The sequence below is a fragment of the Lissotriton vulgaris genome, chromosome 2_1 (assembly GCF_964263255.1).
Source record: "Lissotriton vulgaris chromosome 2_1, aLisVul1.2, whole genome shotgun sequence".
Taxonomy (NCBI): Eukaryota; Metazoa; Chordata; class Amphibia; order Caudata; family Salamandridae; genus Lissotriton; species Lissotriton vulgaris.
In genome coordinates, this window is record NC_141687.1 from 24,811,576 (window position 1) to 24,817,575 (window position 6,000).

Consider the following 6,000-nt stretch of genomic DNA (forward strand, 5'->3'; position numbering starts at 1 on the left):
TCGACTCCTCTCAGTCCGGCTTCCGAGCAAAACACAGCACTGAGACCGCCCTCATCGCAGCAACAGACGACATTCGAACTCTACTGGACAATGGAGACACAGTCGCCCTCATCCTCCTCGACCTCTCTGCAGCATTCGACACAGTCTGCCACAGCACCCTTTTACAACGCCTCAGTAACATCGGAATACAAGGAAAAGCACTCGAATGGATCACCTCGTTCCTCACCGGAAGAACCCAGAGAGTCCGCCTTCCACCATTCAAGTCCGAGGCCACTGAAGTCATCTGTGGCGTACCACAAGGATCCTCACTCAGCCCCACCCTCTTCAACGTATACATGAGCCCCCTCGTGGCCATCGCCCGCCAACACAACCTCAACATCATCTCCTACGCGGGTGACACTCAACTAATCCTTTCTCTCACCAATGACCCCAGCACTGCCAAAACTAACCTACACGAAGGAATGAAAGAAGTTGCCGAATGGATGAAACACAGCCGTCTGAAACTGAACTCAGATAAAACAGAAGTCCTCATCTTAGGTACATCCCCCTCTGCATGGGACGACTCTTGGTGGCCGGAAGCCCTTGGAAAAGCACCCATCCCAACAGACCACGCACAGAACCTAGGCGTCATCCTGGATTCTTCACTCTCAATGAACAGACAAGTCAGCGCCGTATCCTCATCCTGCTTCAACATTCTTCGCATGCTCAAAAAAACATTCCGCTGGATCCCCACCGAAACCAGGAAAACAGTCACCCATGCTCTGGTCACGAGCCGACTGGACTACGGAAACACCCTCTACGCAGGTACTACCGCTAAACTTCAGAAGAAACTCCAACGAATCCAAAACGCCTCAGCCAGGATCATATTAGACATCCCGCGCAACGAACACATCTCTGGTCACCTGAAAGACCTCCACTGGCTACCCGTCAATAAGAGAATCACTTTCCGACTGCTAACCCACGCACACAAATCACTCTACGACATCGGACCAGAATGCCTCAAGTCACGACTGTCCTTCTACACCCCCTCCCGCCAACTACGTTCTTCCAGCCAAGCCCTCGCCACTGTACCTCGCATCAACAAGACCACCATGGGAGGCAGATCCTTCTCATACCTGGCTGCTAAAACATGGAACTCACTCCCCACTTACCTTCGCCTTACCCAGAACCACCTAGCATTCAGAAAGCAACTTAAAACGTGGATATTTGACAAGTAATCCTCCTCCCCTTCCTAAGCGCCTTGAGACCCTCTGGGTATGTAGTGCGCTATATAAATTCTCTGACTTGACTTGACTTGTTCATGTGGTGTGTACTGCCAGTGATCTCCTTGTGAGTGTGAGAATATTGCACCGTTACTGCCTGTGATGTCCTTCTTGTGAGTGTGAGAAGCGTGCACCTCTGCTGCCTGTGGTCTCCTTGTGAGTGTAAGAAGCTTGCACTGCTGCTGCCTGTGATGTCGTTCTTGTGAGTGGGAGAAGATTGCACCTCAGCTGCCTGTGGTCTCCTTGTGAGTGTAAGAAGCTTGCACAGCTGCTGCCTGTGATGTCCTACTCACTACTCTAATCTACTCACTACTCTACTCACTACTCTGCACTCACTACTCACTACTCTACTCACTACTCTGCTCACTACTCTGCACTCACTACTCACTACTCTACTCACTACTCTACTCACTACTCACTACTCTACCCACTACTCACTACTCTGCACTCACTACTCACTACTCTACTCACTACTCACTACTCTACTCACTACTCACTACTCTGCACTCACTACTCACTACTCTACTCACTACTCTACTCACTACTCTACTCACTACTCACTACTCTGCACTCACTACTCACTACTCTACTCACTACTCTACTCACTACTCTACTCACTACTCTACTCACTACTCACTACTCTACTCACTACTCACTACTCTACTCACTACTCACTACTCTACTCACTACTCACTACTCACTACTCTACTCACTACTCACTACTCTACTCACTACTTTCTACTCACTACTCTACTCACTACTCACTACTCTACTCACTACTCACTACTCACTTCTCTACTCACTACTCTGCACTCACTACTTTACTCACTACTCTACTCTACTCACCTCACTACTCTACTCACTACTCACTACTCTACTCACTACTCACTACTCTGCACTCACTACTCACTACTCACCTCACTACTCTACTCACTACTCACTTATCTACTCACTACTCTACTCACTACTCACTACTCTGCACTCACTACTCACTACTCTACTCACTACTCTACTCACATTCACTACTCACTACTCACTACTCTACTCACTACTCACTACTCTACTCAATACTCACTACTCTACTCACTACTCACTACTCTGCACTCACTACTCACTACTCTACTCACTACTCACTTCTCTACTCACTACTCTGCACTCACTACTTTACTCACTACTCTACTCACTACTCACTACTCTCCACTCACTACTCTACTCACCTCACTACTTCCTACTCACTACTCTACTCACTACTCACTACTCTACTCACTACTCTGCACTCACTACTCACTAATGTGCACTCACTACTCTACTCACTACTCACTACTCTACTCACTACTCACTACTCTACACTCACTACTCTGCACTCACTACTGACTACTCTGAACTCACTACTCACTACTCTACTCATCACTCACTACTCTGCACTTACTACTCACTAATCTGCACTCACTACTCTACTCACTACTCACTACTCTACTCACTACTCACTACTCTACACTCACTACTCTGCACTCACTACTCACTACTCTACTCACTACTCACTACTCTACTCACTACTCACTACTCTGCACTCACTACTCACTACTCTGCACTCACTACTCTGCTCACTACTCACTTCTCTACTCACTACTCTGCACTCACTACTTTACTCACTACTCTACTCTACTCACCTCACTACTCTACTCAGTACTCTACTCACTACTCACTACTCACTACTCTACTCACTACTCACTACTCACTACTCTGCACTCACTACTCACTACTCTACTCACTACTCTACTCACTACTCTACTCACTACTCTGCACTCACTACTCACTACTCTACTCACTACTCACTACTCTACTCACTACTCTACTCACTACTCACTACTCACTACTCTAATCACTACTCTACTCACTACTCTGCACTCACTACTCACTACTCACCTCACTACTCTACTCACTACTCACTACTCTACTCACTACTCTGCACTCACTACTCTACTCACTACTCTACTCACTACTCTACTCACTACTCTACTCACTACTCAACTCACTACTCACTACTCTGCACTCACTACTCACTACTCTACTCTACTCACTACTCACTACTTTGCACTCACTACTCACTACTCTACTCACTACTCTACTCACTACTCACTACTCTACTCACTTCTCACTACTCTACTCACTACTCACTACTCTGCACTCACTACTCACTACTCTGCACTCACTACTCACTACTTTGCACTCACTACTCACTACTCTACTCACTACTCACTACTCTACTCACTACTCTACTCACTACTCACTACTCTACTCACTGCTCTACTCACTACTCACTACTCTGCACTCACTACTCACTACTCTACTCACTACTCACTACTTTGCACTCACTACTCTACTCACAACTCACTACTCTACTCACTACTCACTACTCACTACTCTACTCACTACTCTATTCACTACTCTACTCACTACTCTGCACTCACTACTCACTACTCTACTCACTACTCACTACTTTGCACTCACTACTCTACTCACTACTCACTACTCACTACTCTACTCACTACTCACTACTCACTACTCACTACTCTACTCACTACTCTACTCACTACTCTACTCACTACTCACTACTCACTACTCTGCACTCACTACTCTACTCACCACTCACTACTTTGCACTCACTCCTCACTACTCTACTCACTACTCTACTCACTACTCACTACTCTACTCACTACTCACTACTCTGCACTCACTACTCACTACTCTACTCACTACTCTACTCACTACTCTACTCACTACTCACTACTCTGCACTCACTACTCACTACTCTACTCACTACTGTGCACTCACTACTCACTACTCTACTCACTACTCACTACTCTACTAACTACTCACTACTCTGCACTCACTACTCACTACTCTACTCACTACTCACTACTCTACTCATTACTTTCTACTCACTACTCTACTCACTACTCACTACTCTACTCACTACTCACTACTCTACTCACTACTCACTACTCTACTCACTACTCTGCCCTCACTACTCTGCACTCACTACTCTGCACTCACTACTCTGCACTCACTACTTTACTCTCTACTCTACTCTCTACTCTACTCTCTACTCTACTCACTACTCTACTCACTACTCTACTCACTACTCACTACTCACTACTCTACTCACTACTCACTACTCTGCACTCCCTACTCACTACTCTACTCACTACTCACTACTCTACTCACTACTCTACTCACATTCACTACTCACTACTCACTACTCTACTCACTACTCACTACTCTACTCACTACTCACTACTCTACTCACTACTCACTACTCTCCACTCACTTATCTACTCACCTCACTACTTTCTACTCACTACTCTACTCACTACTCACTACTCTACTCACTACTCACTACTCTGCACTCACTACTCACTAATCTGCACTCACTACTCTACTCACTACTCACTACTCTACTCACTACTCACTACTCTACACTCACTACTCTGCACTCACTACTCACTACTCTACTCACTACTCACTACTCTACTCCCTACTCACTACTCTGCACTCACTACTCACTACTCTGCACTCAGTACTCTGCTCACTACTCACTTCTCTACTCACTACTCTGCACTCACTACTTTACTCACTACTCTACTCTACACACCACACTACTCTACTCAGTACTCTACTCACTACTCACTACTCTACTCACTACTCACTACTCTGCACTCACTACTCTACTCACTACTCTACTCACTACTCTGCATCACTACTCACTACTCTACTCACTACTCTACTCACTACTCTACTCACTACTCACTACTCTACTCACTACTCTACCCACTACTCACTTCTCACTACTCTACTCACTACTCTACTCACTACTCTGCACTCACTACTCACTACTCACCTCACTACTCTACTCACTACTCACTACTCTACTCACTACTCTGCACTCACTACTCTACTCACTACTCACTACTCTACTCACTACTCACTACTCTACACTCACTACTCTGCACTCACTACTCACTACTCTGCACTCATTACTCACTACTCTACTCATTACTCACTACTCTGCACTCACTACTCACTAATCTGCACTCACTACTCTACACACTACTCACTACTCTACTCACTACTCTATACTCACTACTCTGCACTCACTACTCACTACTCTACTCACTACTCACTACTCTACTCACTACTCACTACTCTGCACTCACTACTCACTACTCTGCACTCAGTACTCTGCTCACTACTCACTTCTCTACTCACTACTCTGCACTCACTACTTTACTCACTACTCTACTCTACACACCACACTACTCTACTCACTAATCTAATCACTACTCACTACACTACTCACTACTCACTACTCTGCACTCACTACTCACTACTCTACTCACTACTCTACTCACTACTCTGCACTCACTACTCACTACTCTACTCACTACTCTACTCACTACTCTACTCACTACTCACTACTCTACTCACTACTCTACTCACTACTCTACTCACTACTCACTTCTCACTACTCTACTCACTACTCTACTCACTACTCTGCACTCACTACTCACTACTCACCTCACTACTCTACTCACTACTCACTACTCTACTCACTACTCTGCACTCACTACTCTACTCACTACTCTACTCACTACTCTACTCACTACTCTACTCACTACTCTACTCACTACTCTACTCACTACTCAACTCATTACTCACTACTCTGCACTCACTACTC